Here is a 19759-nt window from a genome sequence, read left to right as displayed (position 1 = left end):
CGATTCACTCTTTTTTAATTTGCTGGAAGAGTTTGGGTTCAGAATCACCTGTTCTTTGGATGTTTGGCAGAAGTGATTGTAAAGGTATCAAGAATTATGTAGCTTTGATTTTTAGTTTTTGCCAACCCCTGATTATTACCTTGATTCCATTTCTTTTGTGACTCTAGGTCTAATCAAGTTATCAAATTCTTCTTGTCAGTTTTGCATATATGAGGGTATTTAAAAACTTTATTGAAAATGCAATAAAAGACAACTTTACTTGGGTGCATAATTTTTTTGAAATTCATGTATATGAGGAGTTTTCAAAGAATTCATGGAAGATGAAAAACTATGCATGAGTTTCAAAAATTTTTGAAAAGTTCTTTTTATGCCATTTTTCATGAACTTTGGGAATTGTCCTTGTATTTATTCCTGTATATTAGGAAATTATTTATTTCATCTGATTTTTCCAACTTGAGTAATAAAGCTCATAATTATCTTTATGAATTTAATCTCCGTGGTATCCAGAGGTAAGCCATTTTAGTCCATAATGTTTTTCCTTTTTTCTTGCTAAAAGCCTTTCTAGAACACCTTTGGTCTTTGTCTTCTCTGTTAAATGTTCTCTTTAAAAGTCTTCAAATGCTGCTCTTACCCTGATTGCATTTTGCTTTCTTCTTTATTGATATCTATTTTCTAGTTCTTTTTTTTTTTTTTTTTTTAACCCCCACTCAGGTGAATGCTTATTTAAACTTTGTTGTCTTGGAGCCAGTGTGTGGCATGGCAGGTAAAGCCACTGCCTGGGACACTGGCAACCCATTTGGGCACCAGTTCAAGTCCTGGCTGCTCTACTTCCAATCCTGCTCCCTGCTCATGGCCTGGGAAAAGCAGCAGCAGATGTTCCAAGTGTTTGGGCCTCTGCACCCATGTGGGAGACCCAGTAGAAGCTCCTGGCTCCTGGCTTTGGCCTTGCCTAGGCCCGGCCCTTGTCTCCATCTGGGGAGTGAACCAGTGGATGGAAGATCGCTCTCTGTCCCTCCCTCTCTCTCTGTAACTCTGACTTTCACATATTAAATAAACTTCGTTGTCTGATGAAGCTGAGCAAGACTAAAAAATTTCCTCTTAAATGCTGCTTTGGCTGAATCTCCCAAATCCTGGAATGCATTGTTTTTAGTTTGAGGATTTTCTTATTTCTCTTCCTTCCTTGTTTTGAAGATGGTTTTGTTGAGGTCTCATTTCTGCTAACTTCCACTAAGGGACTGATTCGTCTGTTTTTTGCCAGTGGCCTGAGGGTTCCTGTCTTCTGGGGCCACGATGGGTTCTGTTTGGTGAGGCTTTTATTACAGAATAAATTCTTCACGTGCAGATAAACAAGATGCTGTGGTGGACGCTCACGTGCTAACACCAGGTTGATTATTTCTGATGCTTTGGCCAAATTTGCTTCCTGACCTCATCACCCTGCTCTTCCTTTGTCTTATGAGCGTTTGTGTCAAATCCTAGAACTATGTTTCACTTCCAGCTACTCTGTGCACGTAAGCTGCAAAGGCATTTTCTTAATACCAGAGCTCCATCCTCACGCTTATTGAACGCAGTGTAATTCCTGTCTCCTGCTCCCCTGGCACCCTCCTCAGAATGCCCTTTAGAGTGTGTTGTTTGGAGCAGGGTTTAAGCGTGGTCAGTGCACTGATTTAGTTGGTTCCTCTCAGACCTGGCCTGCTCCTTCAAATGTTGACATCGTAGGTGAGGGCCACAGGCTTGAAGATAAACGTTTTTTTGGGTGAGGTTGTTGTAAATCATTTCCCAAATTTTAGGCACTGATCTCATTCAAAGGTGGGGTCTGTGACTCTCACCTTGAGAACAGGCCCCCCCATGGTTCTGGGGACCGCTCCCAGGTGTTGGAATCTCCTCTGAAGCTGCAGGGACATGGCATTGTGATGCAGAGTCAAGGTTTCCCCTGGTCCAGATGTCTCCTCCATCGGGGCAGGCTGCTGTGTGTCGGTACCAACCAAGGTGGTGTGAAGGCTCTGGGTTCCCTCCGTCAGGCAGGACAGCACGTGTGCTTGTCCCAGAGCAGTGAAGCGAAGACTGATTTGCGGGTTCAGGTGTGTACAGCCCCTGGGACTGCTCTAAAAGCAGTTCTGTTCTTGAGGTTTGCAGACCACACCGCTGAGTGTTAATTTTGACCACACGGCCTTGTGGTGGGCAGTCTGTGGTTGCCGATTCTCAGAGGAGACGTTTTCTTCAGTCCTCCTGCCTTAGGGCACCAAGGTCAAGGCAGGCATTCTCCTTTTTCTTTATTGAGTTTGCACACTCTAAAATGACAGGAGAGAGGAATCGTCTCATATTTTACTCCGTTTTGGCAGCCCTGGACTCCCTCTTGTTTTCCTGTTTCTGGTCGTCACGCAGAATATTGAAAGCTAAGGCAGCTCCTTGCTTTCATGGTCTTGGTGTCACTCATGTTTTTGCCAAGTCTACAGCTCATCTACAAAGAATTAGGAAAGGTATTTTTATCCAGTAATTTAGGTCTTTCAATCAGTAGGCTTTTAGAGTATCTAGTCTGCTTATGCTGTTCCTGTTTTGGTCGTTTATTTAGTATCCTTTATGCAGTCTAAAGCTATATAAACATGTAATGTGTATAATAGATCATTTAGAACATACAGATTACACTCTCTCATTTGATAATCAATTTATCCTAATGCTTATTTTATTATTTTAAAATAAAGTTCATAGATAATGAGTTGCCTGCGTGCAAAATTTCAAGCACTAGCTCCGTGGCAAAATGAAAGGAGGGTAGCACATAATAGAATATTGTACATTAAACAGATTCTCAGGAATGACCACGTGAGAAGGCCTGTGAAATAGACGCTTGATGAGTATGTGGGATCACCAAACTAAGCTACAAATCCCCAGAGTGTCGGCTTAGCCAGTCAGTGTCCCCAGCAAGGCTGGCAGTGGTACTGTTACCTTTTACAGTGGTGAACGACTCTTGGTAAACTTGTGAATGAAACAAGGTTTCATCTGCCTTCAGTATGCATGGTAGTTTCATTCCTGAAAAATTGAGCACCTAATAAAATGATTTTAAGATTATTTTGTTCTGGGCCAAGTGCTCAGTGGTTAAGCCCTGAGAGGTCAGTTACGATGTGCTTGTCCTGTGTTGGAGTACCTGAGTTCACATTCCAGCTCCAGCTCCCGACTCCAGCTTCCTGTGGTACAAACTCTGGGAGGCAGCGGTGATCTCAAGTGATTAGGTTCCTGCCACCCTTGCAGGAGACCGACCTAGCTTGAGTTTCAGGCTCCCAGCTTCAGCCTACCTCAGCTCATTTGGGAAGTTAACTAGTTGATTGGAACTTTCTGTCTACCTGTCTTGTCTCTCAAGTACATAATAATTACAAATATAAACAGATCTTTCAGATAAATAATTAAAATCTAAAAAGTAAAGCTACTTTGTTCTTATATGTACAATAGAGTTCTCTTTAAATACACTTGAATGTTGGAACTTTTCTTTCTTTCTTTTTTTTTTTTTTTTTTTTTTTTAAGATTTCTTTCTTTATTTGACAGAGAGAGGGAGAGACAGATCTTCCATCTGCTGGTTCACTCCCAGATGGCTGCAAAGACTGGGGCTGCGCCAGTCCAAAGCCGGGAGCTTCTTCCAGGTCTCCCATGTGGATAGCAGAGCTCCAAGCACTTAGGCGATTTTTCACTGCTTTTCCTATGTCATTCGCAGGGAGCTGGATTGGAAGCGGAGCAGCTGGGATTCGAACTGGTGCCCATATGGGATGTGGGCATTGTAGGCAGCAGCTTTACCCACTACACCACAACTGTGGCCCTCCAATGTTGGGACTCTTTAAACAAGTTGTTTATTTATTTATTTGAACAGTAGATACACAGAGCACACACAGATCATCCCCATCTACTGGTTCACTTCCCAAATGCCTGCAACAGCCAGAACCAAACTGATTCAGGGCCAAAGCCAGGAGCAAGGAACACAATCCAGGTCATCTAGTATGTGGCAGCTAGTGAGCTAACTATTTGAGCTATCACTGAGGCCTCCCAGGGTATACATTAGTAGGGAGCTGGAGTCAGGAGTGGAACTGGGAATCCAACTCAGGCACTCCACGTGGGGACACTGCATCTTCGTAGCAGGCCGTGTGCCTGCCTCAGTGTTGGGACTCTGGAAAGCAGGGTGGGATGTGGCACAGAGATCTGTCGGAACAGTTTCTTCCATGGAGATGGATAATCCAGCATTCCTACCTCATATTCTATAAGCTTGATAATATTTATTTATCACTGTGACTACAAATTGGAATCTTGCCAGTGCATATAAGTTGTCAATTTCCTTAATTTTTCTAAAATAAAAAGATCATACATATATGAACGTTGTACATAAACTGAGTTAACTGTACAGAAGATTCCAAACATTAGTGTAATGGAAAGGAGGTGGGAAGGGCCCAAAGGCTGTTTATGTTAACATTGTTATGTTTTTTCCTGTGTGTGTTGGTCCTTACATGTGTGGGGACCCTGGGCTCCTTAGGTACGAGGGTACTGTTACATAGACATCTGGAAGCTTCAGTGGGCTTTGAATCTGTGAGATTAACTATACAACCATAATTCCAGAAAGTGAAAACGGAGAGCATTTTAAGAGACCTGCTCTCTAAGAGTTGTTTACATGGAGAGGTAAGCCACTCAAAAGTATGGAAGTGTACTAAGTTTGTAAATAAATACAAACCCGCAGTGAGAACCAGTAAGGATGCTATTAAGACGTTCTTTTCTTTTGCCTTATTTGCATTTCCTAAGTTATCTACAATAAACTTGCCATGTGTATAGCGTCTTGAAATGTGTGAAGAGTGTTGTGCTACACCTGCCACCAGTTCCAACAGTATAGCAGGCTAGAGTCTACCAGTATCTCTTGTTGATGGAACCACCTACAATGGCGGCTTAGTTCACGAAGCTCACAGAACAGGCCAGCTGATCCTCTCTTGTTTCTGCTGGGGAAGGAGCAGGGAGTGCCCTGCTGTGGCTTTAAATTCATGAGCTCTAGCTTCAGAGAGCCCTTGCCCTGCGATTCTGCATGTCCCTAAGGCTGGCTCCTTCCAACCCCGACAGCCTGCTCACCGGACCTCGCTTGCAGCCAGCGCTGCTGCCGGAGCAAGTGCAAGCAACGTGAGCTGGCAGAACAGCCAGTCCGCGCCTGTGCACTGCCCGTGCCCAGCTGCCGCGTCCCTGCCGCCGGGAGGCGCCTGGCGTGCCTGGATCCCTTCCCCTCCCCCCTGCCAGTCTTCCTTTCCCTCCTTCCATCGACAGTCATGCGTTCTGTCATCTCTCTAATTACCAGCCACCCCGAAAACCAAAAACATCTTTCTTGACCAAAACCTCAAGCCGGTTTCTCTTCCCTTGCACTTCCCAGTCACTGTTCCCCTTGAGCGAGCTCCATCAGACTTGCATTCCAACCCCTCTTCACACGGCTCCTTCCGTCTGCTTTCTTCTTGCTTTGACAGACACAACCATATTATGTACTTCGTCCAGCATGATGTTGTGAGTGTGTACATATCTCTCATGCAATGGCTTAATCCAGCGAGCGGACATGCACGGTCCCGCGCAGGTACCCTGCCGTGGCGACAGCACTTTGCATGGACAGGATTTCCTGTCTGTGGTGGGATAGGCCTGAAGTTGTGCTTCCCACCTGCCTGAGCGCTGTGCTCTGCTGTGGGAGCTCGGCCTGTGTGGGTTCCGCTGGAGTGAGACCCTGTGGACTGAGCGCTGCCCCTGCAAGTGCTCGCCGGTTGTTCGGCCAGAGGGCAGCTGTCACGGGCCCTCCCGGCTCCGCCCGTCAGGTGTGTGTGGTGCGGCCGATGGGGCCGCCTTCCTTCCGCCCCTTCCTAGCGTGGTTCCTTAGCCACCGCCTCTCCTGGCTTTCTTTCTGTCTTCTTGCCCACTGCTTGCTCTCCTTTCTGGTTTTGTTTGGTTGTTTGCTAAAAAACGACAACTCTGATCTACAAATGTTGGTGTTTGGTCCAGGCTTAGAGTTGGAAGCTGTTTTCTTCAGTCTGCACAGCTTGCCTGTGTGCGCTCATTCATCTCATGGCTCTGAATATCTCGGGGCTTATGGCCTTCAAAACTTTCCACACCTTCCGACTGCTCTTTGCCTCGTGTGTCTGCTTGCCAGTGCTGAGCCTGACGGGTACCGAAGCCCGGGATACAAAACAAGGCCAGGCACGCGCCACCTCCCCTTTCCTCCCCAGGGCTGCTCTGTGTTTGCCCCATCCCAAGAAAGGGTAACCCAGCCTAACCCGAGACTCTGAATTACCCCTTCCACCTGCAGAATGGGTTCAGCCTGACGCCGCAGAGCCCCCGGTTCTCCTGCTGCGTCTTAGGCGGGCCTTCCTGGTCTCTTACTTGAGCTGCTGCCTGCAGGCCTTCCCCACCTCGCCGCCCCCTGTCCCTGCACTCTAGCACACAGATCCCTGCGGTGTGGTGGTTTGGTTTTGATCACAACTCCCCCATGAGAAAACAGGCTTTGTGAGCGCAAAGAGATGGTTTTGTCATTGTTGTATCCCTAGTGCCCTGGTACAGACTGGAAACACTGTCAGCTTGTCCAAGACTGTTGCTGATTTAATCATTCAAAGCCTTCCGTTTCTTGGAATGTCGGAAGCAGACTTCACAGTGCTGGAGGAGAAAGCAGGCACCGCTGGGCGCTGAGGTTTTGCTGTTTCTCTTGGTAGTGCCAGCGCGGCTTTGTTGGACCGTTTTAGGGCTGGCGCTGTGTGCGGTGGTCTACGCCTGTATGTGAGCAAACGCCTCTGCTCCCAGGGAACGCCCCACGCGGATGGCTGAGCCCAGGCCCAGGCACGCTCGAAAGCCGTGTATTTTACCACCTTCCTCTCCAGAAGCCTTTCACCTGCCTGCGTTTTAGCATGTTTTCCAGTGGTCCTTGTTTTGCTGTGTTTTCTGTTAGTGAGGATTCCATGTTGCTGTTCCCAAAATGTTAGCGAGCTCACGGAATTTGCATGGTCCTGGATCATCCATGTGGTCTGTGTTTGGGTCCTGGATCAGATCTGAGTGTGTAGGAAGAAAAGCACGCTTGGGCATTGGTGAGGTTTAGATTTGTGTGCGTGTGGAGGCTCCACAGTGCCCCAGTCCTTAACGCTTCCCCTGTGTGGTTTCCGTTTGCTTCTCTTTTCTGCTGCTCCTTCTCAGGGCCGGTGGGCAGCCGTGCAGGAGGGAGGTTGGCTCTGCCATGGAGTATGGGGCCCCCGCTGGGGACGTGCTCGTCCATCCCAAACCTCTCACTCAACATCCTGGCCTTGCCCTCTGTAGAGAGGCTTTTCTGAAGGGCTTCCCAGGAGCCCTGTGAAGACGCTGCCTCCATGTTAGGGTGTTTCTGCATCCCAGGCCACTTGCTCAGACTGCACGACCTGAGGTGTACAGTTTTGTACACTAGGGAAGCCCTCCTTGGATGCCCTGAGTTTTTAATGTTTTTGCTTGGTTTTGTTTTAAAGCTTTCACTTGCCTCGCATGTCATCATTTTGGAGTCAGGACGTGTCCTGTGCAGCTTTGTTTCCTGGTTCCCTGTCCCCCTTGGCAAGCGCACATTTCTCACGGATTTTGTTTCCACTGCTCCCTCGCTAGTGCCCGAAGGGAGCTCCTGGCCCCAGCAGGCTGGCTGGCAGTTCCCCTTCCATGGACAGCGGTCCAGCCCCATGTATGTCGCTTGCCTTGTAGGACCGGGACAGTTGGCAGCCTTGTGGGACTCCTCTCTCATTCCATGGTTCTGAGTGTCACTTTTGCCTTCACAGCCAGCAAAGGCTGTCTTTCCTCAGAGGAGAGCTGTAGGAAGCAGCTCCGTATGAGTAGTTCACAATTTGTTTAGACAGGCTGTATCAAGATGGATTTTTCTTTTTAAAGAAAGAGGGCAGTGTTGTGGCATGGCTGGTTGAACTGCTGCCTATAGTGCCGGCATCTCCTATGGGCGCTGGTTCATGTCCCAGCTGCTCCACTTCCAGTCTAGCTCCATGCTGATACACCTGGGAAAGCAGTGGTTGATGGTCCAAGTACTTGGGCTCCTGTACCCATGTGGGAGACCTGGATGCAGTTCCAGGCTCTAGTTTTGGCCTGGCCCAGCCCTGGTCATTGCCGCGATTTGCGGAGTAAACAAGGATGGAAGTGCTCTCTCTGTATCCCCCGCCCCCCATTAACTCTGCTTTTCAGGTAAACATTGTAAAATCTCTCTCTCTCTCTCTCTCTCTCTCTCTCTCTCTTTTTTTTTTTGGACAGGCAGAATGGACAGTGTGCTGGCACCGCAGGCGGAGGATTAGCCTAATGAGCCGCGGTGCTAGCCTAGCATTGTAAAATCTTAAAACGTAATCTAGGGCCAGCACTGTGGCTCAATAAGCTAATCCTCCACCTTGCAGCGCCGGCACACCGGGTTCTAGTCCCGGTCAGGGCGCCGGAGTCTGTCCTGGTTGCCCCTCTTCCAGGCCAGCTCTCTGCTGTGGCCCGGGAGTGCAGTGGAGGATGGCCCAAGTGCTTGGGCCCTGCACCCCATGGGAGACCAGGAAAAGCACCTGGCTTCTGGTTTGGTTCAGCACGGTGCGCCGGCCACAGCGCGCTGGCCGCAGCGGCCATTGGAGGGTGAACCAACGGCAAAGGAAGACCTTTCTCTCTCTCACTGTCTACTCTGCCTGTCAAAAAACAATAATCTAAAGCAAAGGTAAAATTTCAAATTTTGCTAAAGGTATAGTTTTTCTTTTTCTCTTTTTAATATTTATTTTATTTGAAAGGCAGAGTGACAGAGAGAGAGAGAGATTGATCGATGTCTGCTGGTTTGCTCCCACAATGTCTCCTAATGGCTGTGGCTGGGCCTGAGCCAGGAACCTGGGACTCCATCCATGTCTCCCTTGTTGGTGGCAGGGGTCCAAGTACTTGGGCTGTCTTCTGCAGCCTTCCCAGGCACATTAGTAGGGAGCTGGATCAGAAGCTGAGGAGCTGGGATTCAAATCACACTCTGATGTAGCCAAGTCACAACGCTGATCCCAGTATTGTTTTTCTTTAAGACAACAGAATTGTCTGGGATTATGAAGAAATATGAGTATCATGAATGATACCTCTGAAGGCGTAGTGTCTTTCTTTTATTAAACTCAAGACTATCGTGGAAGACATAACTGCTAGTAAAAGCAGAGGGTAAACCTCTCCACAAGCCCTCCGTGCCTGGCACTGTCTCATGCTGCTCGTGATTCTCCTGAGTCCAATGGCTGTCCTGGTGCTGGGTGACCCAGAGGGCCCCCAGCGGAGTGGGAGGCCAGCAGTGCTGTGTGCTGGGTGCTATGGGAGAGGCATGATTCAAGCTCACCCTGGTGCTGTGTGGCACAGCAAGCATCTGGGTGGCCGTGTCCCTGGGGAGGTCTTGCAGAGTGAGTGAGAGATGGCTGGTGAGGAAGGAAGATGGCCTGGGTCGGACGGGCTCTTTGTTGGTGACAAGAGAGGGGACGCCCATCCCTGGGTCACTCTGAACTCTGTGGCTCATTGATAGAGTGAATTATGCTGAGAATTGATGAACTGTGTTGCTTTTTCTTCAGAAGTTAAAAATGAAATAAAAAGTCACTATTCAATTATTTTTTAAAACAAAGTAGCACTAGCTTAGCAGTTCACTTCTAATTAGCAGGTCACTTGATGGTTGAACCAAATAGATGTGAGAGTCTCCTTAGATATGAGAAGGCAGGAGGCACACATATGTAAATTACGTCTTCTACAGTTCCACTGTCTGTAGACATCTTCCTGGTCTGCAGTTTTCAGATGGGTATGTCATGAACTGAAAGTGTGGGAAATTAACATAAAAGATCCCATCTCAATCATCCGAATAAGTCAGGTCTTTAGAAGGAGTTTAACTTAGAAAAAAAATACTACTGTAAAAGCTAAAAATGTAGTGGAATATGTTTGAGTTAAAACTTGCAAGGACATGCCACTCAGAGTCACTGAAGGAGCGCTGAAGTCATCCTGGGGTAAGCGGCTCTTTATGCTTACTGTTTAATTATTATTCTAATCTATGCTTTTTATTATTTATATGACAAAGTGCACTCCTCCTCCTTTTGCAGCTCTTATGGAAAATCAGCCTTCAGAGCAAGCCCCTTCTAAGTTGCCAAGGGCCCATTCCATTTGTTGTAACATTTGTTGGATGTCGGCACAGCAGGGCGTCAGGGGAGCTGAGGAGCACCAGTGGCCGGTGTAGCCCGAGTGCTGTCCGAGTCCCGACTCCCCGATTCTTCTCGGGTGCACTGTCTGCAGCTGTCAGGCTTTGACCACGTCGGGGGGATTTCTGAGAGCACAGGAGGGAAGGCATGTCAGTTCCTTTGAGGCCGAATCAAGAGCACCCCTAAGCTGGCCTCTGCCTGCTGGTTTGGGAGCCCTGGCCTGCCTGTACCAGCTCAGTGGAAGGCAGTGGTCAGGAGGCTCAGGAGGAGAAAGCGGACACTTCTCTCTCTCTGTCGACAAGATGGTGTGAGCACACAATTTGAATTTAGATAGAATTTCCTTCCTTAACAGTTTGTATGGAACGGTCAGGGGTGTGTGTGGAGGTGTATATTTTAGTTGTTGTTCCTGAAAACTTCTTAAATAAGAAAATAGGAGAAAAAAGCTATTAAAGAATGAAAAGAAACAGTATTTTGAGAATGTAAAAATGCCAGTTGGCATGAATTTTTTTTCTCAATTGCTGTTAGTTGCGAGAATGATGGCACTTCCAAAAGTTCATGGGGAACTGGCATTAAAAGATAAGATTATTTTGGTATAAAGAATTTTTGAGTTCTGCGCACATTTCCATGAACTCTTTGCAGTGCCCCTGTGCCTGCCCGGGCCTTGGCTTGCGTCTGTAGCAGTGGACAGGAGCAGATCTTATCCATATCTCCTCCAGCATTAAAGCATTTTTGACTTTTGATGGAAAACAGTAGGTACTCTTCATCTGCTTTGAGTATAACTGAGACTCTATTGAATTGCAGTAGAATTTGATGATGCTATTCACTGCTTAACATACTTTTTTTATTTTTTTGTTTTTTGTTTTTTGTTTTTTGTTTTTGACAGGCAGGGTGGACAGTGAGAGAGAGAGACAGAGAGAAAGGTCTTCCTTTTTGCCGTTGGTTTACCCTCCAATGGCCGCCGCGGCCGGCGCACTGCGGCCGACCCACTGCGCTGATCCGAAGGCAGGAGCCAGGTGCTTCTCCTGGTCTCCCATGGGGTGCAGGGACCAAGCACTTGGGCCATCCTCCACTGCACTCCCTGGCTGCAGCAGAGAGCTGGCCTGGAAGAGGGGCAACCGGGACAGAATCCGGCACCCTGACCGGGACTAGAACCCGGTGTGCCGGCGCCGCAAGGTGGAGGATTAGCCTAGTGAGCCGCGGTGCCAGCCTTAACATACTTTTAAAAGCTTTTCTTTCCTGTCTAGTACTAGAATCAAAGGAAAATAAAAACTAGGAAGCGAGGAATTATACAGTAATGACAATATTTTCAAGACTTAATTTACTTTAGAAAGGTGAAGGATGGGGCCCGGCACCATGGCTCACTTGGTTAATCCTCCGCCTGTGGCACCAGCATCCCATATGGGCACTGGATTCTGTCCCGGCTGCTCCTCTTCCAGTCCAGCTCTCTGCTGTGGCCCGGAAGGGTGGTGAAGGATGGCCCAAGTCCTTGGGCACCTGCACCTGCACCTGCATGGAAGACCAGGAAGAAGCACCTGGCTTCTGGCTTCGCATCAGCGCAGCTCTGGCCATAGCGGCCATTTGGGGAGTGAACCAACGGAAGGAATATCTTTCTCTCTCTCTTTCTCACTGTCTAACTCTGTCAAATAAGTAAATAAATAAATAAGAAAGAAAGAAAGATGGAGGAAGCAGCCTAGGAGCCCAGCCTGGTCTGGAGCGTGCAGAGGCCTCTCCTGGTTGGGGGCATTGGCCTACCCATGTGCAGAACTGCGCTGTCAGCCCAGTGTGGCTCCTGTCTGTGCCCCTTCAGCTCTCTCAGGCCTGACGGCTGTCTCCTGTCTCCCCAGCACCCGCTGTGCTCCGCCCTGCTGCTGTTAGGTGCTGCCTGGGGTGTCCGGTTAGCGAGCACCCTTGAGGCTCACTGCGTTTATTCGTGCAGCTCTCTTCCTCCTTTGACACATTCTGTCATAAAGGAGATTGGGAGTGATTTTTTTCCTGGAGTCCCCCCTCCCATATTTCAGTTGCTTTTGTTTGCCTTTAAAATGTTCATTTCAACATGTTGAAGTATGAAAAGGATGCAAACAATTTGTACATGTTAAAGTTCTTCCTCCATCAGTTGCTTTGATTTTAAAAATTCTAGAGTAATGAGCTCTATGTATGTTGTTTTAGGAACATTGTCTGCAGATGTCTGCAGCCGTGTTCCTGTTAGAGTCTGCCTTGTGGGCAGTCGGCACTTCTTTTGTCTGCATGGAAGAGAACAGAATGAGCCTCACTTCTTGATTTTTCCCCAAGCTGCTAGTTTTGGGGGCGAGGAATGGGTTCATGTCTCCTTATACTAGCCTTGGTAGGAGAAGGAAGGTTGGGCAGAGGGTAGAGTCAGAGGGGCCGCTGGCTAAGTGAAGAGCTATGTTTGTGTCAAAGACGAGAAGGAGAGAGTGGTAAGTTCTCCTGCTCCCAGACTGATCTCTCGGGGAGCCTGAGAGTCCCCTTTAGACTCCACAGGCAATTTGGGCACACATCCAAGTTGGAGAGCCACTGGTACACATGGGTACTGACCAGTGTGTCCTCTTCTCCTAGCCTGGCACACGGACGTGTTCTCATTTTTACTGACAACTCTGGGAGGTCACACAGCGAGACATGGCTGAATGTGGTGGAGCCTGGGTTTGATTCCAGTTCTGTTTCAATCCATATAACTGTTTACAGTGAAGATGCGTCTTGCTCCAGAGATGGGCTTGTGTCAGGCCTGCAGGCTGCTGGTAAGGCCTGTCCATTTGTTAGCACTGGCCTTCCAGGGGTTTACAAACTTTTCTGTGCATCAGGATTACCTGGAAAGCTTGTTAAAAACAGGTTGTTGGACCTACCCCGGAGTTTGTGACTCTTGTAGTTTGGGGCGTGGCCTGATAAGGTTAACTTCTAATCAGGTCCCAGATGCTGCTGCCGCTGCTGCCAGTGCAGGGCCCTTGCTTGGAGGCTGTCTGTGTGAACTGCCCGTGCCTCTGGTGAGGCCCTGCCGCGACTCTGAGTCAGTGTCCTGTCAGCAGTGGCCAAGTGTTCGCATGTCACGCTCGCCTCCGAGCAGTGGCTGTCCTTGGAAGGGCGAGCGGCTCATTGTGACGCAGTGACCCAAACACGTTTACTTTAGTTTTGATGTCATCGAGAGAAACCCTCAAATTTCCCCAAATAGAAATTTAATTGAGTCTTTAAAGTCAAAAATTTTTCCTGTAATCATGGCAACACTTAACTGGAATATGTATATTTTTCAAAACTGTAAGGGAAGTGCTGAGAAAAATCGATTTTCAGATTTTCTGCTGTTCCCTAGAGAAGGGATGTCTGCAGCCTGCTTCCATGGAATCCAGTCAGTAAAGATGATAGCATTTGGAGGCCATGGTCGTGCGTGTGTGTGTGTGTGTGTGTGTGTGATAGTCTGCACTGGAGTGGAGGCAGTTGATTTCAGAGAACAAACGATCCCTTTCAAGTTCTAGGTTACTGTGTGTTGTGCTGGTGGTGAAAGGGTTCCAGCAGAGTCCTTTGGGCTTGTTGCCTTGCAGCACAGTAGCAGGCGGCTGGCTCTCCTTGCTTGTGCGCTTGCTTTCTCCTGGGAGGTCCCCTGCGCCAGCTCTTTCCTCTTCCCAGTTGTTGGGCTCATTCCTTAGGTGTCTCAGGGAAGTCAGAGAGCTGTGAGAAGTGATGCGCTGTGTGGTTTTAGGGCTGAGTTGGCAAGGCAAGCTGGAGGCAGGCTCTCTCCGGCACTTCACCTCCCTCTCTTTGGCGAAAGCAGCCCTGTGCCTGTTTATACAGCATGTGGGTTTCGTAAATTCTGCTCCAGCGGCTTGCTGTCATGCCACGCGCAGCCCCGTGTCATCCCTCTAATTAAAGTGTGTGTGTAATACACGAGGTGTCCCGGGTAGATGACTCTTAGAGTTACTCAGGCAGACTGAGCTTTTAGCTCTGTTTAATTCAGACAATAAAAGTATGGTTTGAAATTCTGTAGTCACTATGTTTGGACTAATTTTTTTTTACTAATTTTATGTTTATTTCAGTTATTTATATAATATAGGTCATGATGTCAAATGCAGTATTTATGGCTCATCTTTTTTTTTTTTTAAGATTTATTTATTTATTTGTAAGGCAGAGTTACAGAGAGAGAGATTTTCCAATCTGTGGTTCACTCCCCAAATGACCGTAACAGCAGGAGCTAGGCCAATCCGAAGCCAGGAGCTGGGAGCTTCTCTGGGTCTCCCATGTGAGTGGCAGGGGCCCAAACACTCGAGCCATCTTCTACTGTTTTCCCAGGCACATCAGCAGGGAGCTGGATCGGAAGTGGAGCAGCTGAGACTTGAACTGGCACCCATATGGAATGTTGGCACTACAGGTGGCAGCTTTCCCTGCTGTGCCACAGCGCCAGCCCTGGCTCATCTGTGTTTTAAAATCTGTGAAATTATTTCATTCTCAGGAGACTGACCAGTTGCACAGCTTCTGTGCCTCAGTTTCTTCTTGAGTAAAATGGTGCTTCTATCCCGGGGTCAGTGGAAAGATCCAGAGTCTACTGAATGAGGAAAGCCTCACTGGGAGTCCTGGCAGGTAGCAGTGCTGTGTAACCGTCAGCCGCTGTGAACACCGTCAGAGTCCTAGCAGTGGGACTGACGCTGTGGTTCTCATTCTTAAATGTGTTCTTAAATAACATAAATAATGATATCTGACATTTATTGAACCCTTAAATGGTGCGAGGCCCAATCTCACTGCTTCGAAGCAGTATATCATCATCTCATCATCATACAACTTTAGGAGGTAGCTTCGTGGGCCTTGGTTTTATGAATGAGGAAAGGCATTCCGATTCTTGTTTAGATCTTAAAAGTTATTATTGTCACATACGCCACTTGCCCCCCATAACAGGCACAAGTAGCTGAGCATTTCCTGGGGCCTTGTGACTTTATTAAAGTAAATTATCAGGAATCTTAATTGAGTCCTTCGCTCTTGAATGTCTTCAGCTTTCTCTGGCATTTTAGGCATTTGGGCAATCCCGTGGCTTCTGTTACTCTGGGGCCACTGGACATACAGGAAGAAGTTCTTAGGAAAACTGAAAGAAAAACAGAACAGAAAGCTTTGCCAGGGTCTGAAGTGCTGAGGGGGCTGCCTCCTGGGCCCTCGTGAGGTTGGCCAAGGGGGTCCGGCTCCAGGACCCTCCCTGGGTCGGCTGAGGGGGCCAGCTGCCTTTGGCGTTGCTTAGCTGTCTCCCCTCTGCACCCTATAGGGCTCATCGCCATGGAACTGCCATAGCCTCCGCCACACCGGACTTGTGTGCTGAGTGGCATGCTCACTGATGGCCCGTGTTGCAGTGGGGAGCACTCTGTCAGTGGTACTGAGAGTTACCAGTGAGAAAGTCTCGTGAAGGGGTGGCCACTGCTTAGTGGTTAAATGCTGTTTGAGGTGCCCATGCCCCATATTGGAAGACTTTGCTCCCAGCTCCAGCTTCCTACTAATGCAGACCCTCAAGTAGTTGGTCCCTGCCACCCACATGGGAGACACAGATTGAGTTCCTGGCTCCTGGCCTAGTCCAGCCTGGTCATTTGGGGAGTGAATTAGCAGATGGAAGTCCTCTGTTAGTTGGGCTGTCTCTCAGATAATTTTTTAAAAATTTTTATTTATTTGTTTATTTATATATTTGAAAGAATAATGGGGGCAGGGGAACACACACACACACACACACACACACACACAGATTTTCCATTTGCTGGTTTCCTCCTCACATGGCCACAGTGGCCTACGCTGGGCCACATCTAAGCCTGGAGCCTGGAACTCTATCTGGGTATTCCTTCTCAGGCACATTAGCAGGGCTAGATCAGAAAAAGAGCAGTCGGGACTCAAACCGGTGCTCATATGGTATGCCTCTGTCGCAAGTGGTTGTTTAACCCGTGGCATCACTACACTGCCTCTGCATAAATAAATGTTTGGTTTTTTTTTTTTTAAGATTTTTATTCATTTATTCAAAAGAGTTACACAGAGAGAGGAGAGGCAGAGAGAGAGGTCTTCCATTTTTTGGCTCACTCCCCAATTGGCTGCAGCAGCCGGATCTAAAGACAGGAGCCAGGAGCTTCCTCCGGGTCTCCCATGCGGGTGCAGGGGTCCAAGGACTTGGACCATCTTCTACTGCTTTCTCAGGCCATAGCAGTGAGCTGGATTAGAAGTGGAGCAGCTAAAAGCTGTATGCACCTGTCGCTCCCCCTCTTCGTGGAGGAACGACACAGGACCCTGCGCTGTTCTTTTGTCTGCTCGGCCCTCCCCGGGTTTCCTGCTGGTTCTTCCCGGGTTGGCTGCCGATCCTTCCACCTCCGTGGAAGGGTGGCTCCCCTGCCACTTTCCCCACTTCCGTGGGGGAGCGGCACACCGCCAGCTGGCTCTCTCGGGGGCTGCTCAGATGTTATCCGGGTGTTCCCTTTAGATGTTCCTGGTGCATGTTGTCTCTCTCCTCCTTTATAGTCCTCTTCCACCAATCCCAACTCTGCTACCCACATGCCGAGTATGCTGCTCTCCTCCAATCAGGAGCAGGATCAGCTCCTGCAGGCCATCACTCAAGCTGGTGAGAAGCAGCTGCGTAGAAGCTGTTGTCTCCTCTCCCAGCGCCATATTCTGGGAGAGCAGATGCATAGAATAAGTCTTAATTCCAGTAACTTAGTCTAGTCCGAGTTGCTCCCCACATGCACCTTAATGTTTATTGCAGCTCAATTCACAATAGCTAAGATCTGGAATTAACCCAAATGCCCATCAACAGTAGACTGGATAAATAAATTATGGGACATGTGCTCTATAGAATACTATACAGCAGTCAAAAACAATGAAATCCAATCATTTGCAACAAAATGGAGGAATCTGGAAAACATCATTCTGAGTGAAATGAGCCATTGCCAAAGGGAAAATATCATATGTTCTCCCTGATCGTTGACAACTAACCAAGCACCAAAAAGGAAACCTGTTGAAGTGAAATGGACACTATGAGAAACAGTGACTTGATCAGCCCTTGTCCTGACTGCCTATGAACAACTTAATACTTTATCCCTTTTAGTATTTTTTTTGTTCTACTTAATACTATGGGTTAAACTCTTTAATTAACACACAATTATTCTAAGGTGCTTAAATTTAACTGAAAAGTAATCCCTGTTAAATATAAGAGTGGGAATAAGAGAGGGAGGAGATGTACAATTTCAGACATGCTCAATCGGACTTGCCCCAGTTGGTAGAGTTAGAAACGTGCCAGGGGATTCCAATTCAATCCCATCAAGGTGGCATGTACCAATGCCATCTTACTAGTCCAAGTGATCAATTTCAGTTCACAATTGATCATACTGATAGGTCTAAGAGTCAAAGGAATCACATAAACAAGACTAGTGTCTGCGAATACTCACTGAAAGAATTAAAAAGGAGAGAACAATCCAACATGGGAAGCGGGGTACACAGCAGCCTCATAGAATGGCAGATGTCCTAAATAGCACTCTGGCCTCAGAATCAGCCCTTAAGGCACTCGGATCTGGCTGAAGAGCCCATGAGAGTATTTTAGGCATGGAAAACCAAGACACTGTGGCAAACAAACAAACAAACAAACACACACAACTAAATTAAAGATCTCTGCAAGTGAGATCCCAGTGGAAAGAACGGGAACAGGCCATCAAGGAAGCAGGTACCTTTCTCTGAAGGGAGGAGAGAACTTCTACTTTGACTATGACCTGTCTAAAAATATTGGAGTCAGTGAACTCAAAAGGCTTCCATAGCCTTGGCAACTCATGACAAGAGCCTAGGGTGATTACTGACACCATAAACAAGAGTGTCAGTTTGTTAAGTCAACAACAGGAGTCACTGTGCACTTACTCCTCATGTAGGATCTCTGTCCTTAATGTGTTGTACAATGTGAATTAATGCTGTAACTAGTACTCAAACAGTACTTTACACTTTGTGTTTCTGTGTGGGTACAAACTGTTGAAATCTTTACTTAATATATACTAAATTGATCTTCTGTATATAAAGATAATTGAAAATGAATCTTGATGTGAATGGAATGGGAGAGGGAGCGGGAGATGGGAGGGTTGTGGGTGAGAGGGAAGTTATGGGGGGAAGAAAGCCACTGTAATCCATAAGCTGTACTATGGAAATTTATATTGTTAAATAAAAGTTAAAAAAAAATGAACCTCACTAGTGGGGGAAAAAAAAAAAGGAAAGTGGAGTAGCTGGGTCCTTAACCAGCACCCATATGGGATGCCGGCGCTTCAGGCCAGAATGTTAACCCGCTGTGCCACAGCACCAGCCCCAAATAAATGTTTTAGAAGGTAGCTTGTAGTAGCTTGTACAAGCTTGTCATTTTTAAAGAAGCAACATTTTTAAAAGTTTTTTTTTAAAAAATCTAGAGGCTGGCGCCGTGGCTCAATAGGCTAATCCTCGGCCTTGCGGCGCCGGCACACCGGGTTCTAGTCCCGGTCGGGGCGCCGGATTCTGTCCCAGTTGCCCCCCTTCCAGGCCAGCTCTCTGCTGTGGCCCGGGTGTGCAGTGGAGGATGGCTCAAGTACTTGGGGCCCTGCACCCCATGGGAGACCAGGATAAGTACCTGGCTCCTGCCATCGGATCAGCGCGATGCGCCGGCTGCAGCGCACCAGCCGCGGCGGCCATTGGAGGGTGAACCAACGGCAAAGGAAGACCTTTCTCTCTGTCTCTCTCTCTCACTGTCCACTCTGCCTGTCAAAAAATAAAAAAAAAATTAAAAAAAATAAAAAAAAATCTAGAAATAATTCTTCCTGTGAATTGATAGAAATAATATTCCGGATATCTTACCTTTGGACTGATCATTATATATGTGTGTTAGAGGGACTTTGGCTTTAATCTAAGCTTTGACTGGGCCTGTGGAATCACTGGCAGTGTGAAACCATTTGAGCTTTGACCATGCTGCTTTTATCTAAGCTAAAATATTTGTGTAGCTGGGAAAGGTGTCAGTATGGACTTAGAGAAGGGAAATGGTTTACCATTACTGTCAACATTGCTAATGATGCTGTACACAAAAGACACATTGAACCCCTGCTCTGTGAGCGCCCGAGGTCCAGGTACCGAAGCGTGAGGAGTCAGGCAGGTTAGGCGCACCCCGCGTGGCTGGGAGCATAGGAAAGGGAGCTGTCGAGGTCACACAGAGCCAGTGAAGAGGGAACTTGGAATTTGAACTTCAGTTTGTCTCATGCAAAGGGTCAAAGTCTTCAGAAGAAATCTGGGGCTGCACAACTCTTTTGGAGTCTGTGAAACAGGCATCCAGGCCTTTAGGAGAGGGGTCGGATCGGGCTAGGAGGGCGCCCTAAGCTGAGATCAGGAGATGAGAGGCAGCAGGCTTCACCTCGGAGATCAGGGATAAAATGAAATTGGTGATGTTATTTTGGTTAAAACTGTGAAGGAAGGATTTTAAGACAGCTAAGTGTTAGGATTAAATAGTGCAGCAAGCATGTTACAAGTGTTAAGAACCTGAAAAGATTAGATGATCTATACTAAATGTATTTTTACAGGAGAATGGGTTGAAGGCAATTAAGAAGTTCTTGTAGTTTTTAAAGTAACTCTTCAGCCGGCGCCGCGGCTCACTA

The 19759-nt window shown here is 47.6% G+C and overlaps 1 protein-coding gene across 19 annotated transcripts in view; it reads left to right on the top strand.

Moving 5' to 3' along the window:
• ARID1B (AT-rich interaction domain 1B) overlaps positions 1-19759 on the top strand; it is a 444025-nt gene that overhangs the window by 137486 nt on the left and 286780 nt on the right. The window lies entirely within an intron of this gene.

This window comes from Oryctolagus cuniculus, chromosome 5 (assembly GCF_051225735.1).
Source record: "Oryctolagus cuniculus isolate XC-2025 breed Fujian yellow rabbit chromosome 5, ASM5122573v1, whole genome shotgun sequence".
NCBI lineage: Eukaryota > Metazoa > Chordata > Mammalia > Lagomorpha > Leporidae > Oryctolagus > Oryctolagus cuniculus.
This window is presented reverse-complemented; position numbering and strand designations above follow the sequence as displayed.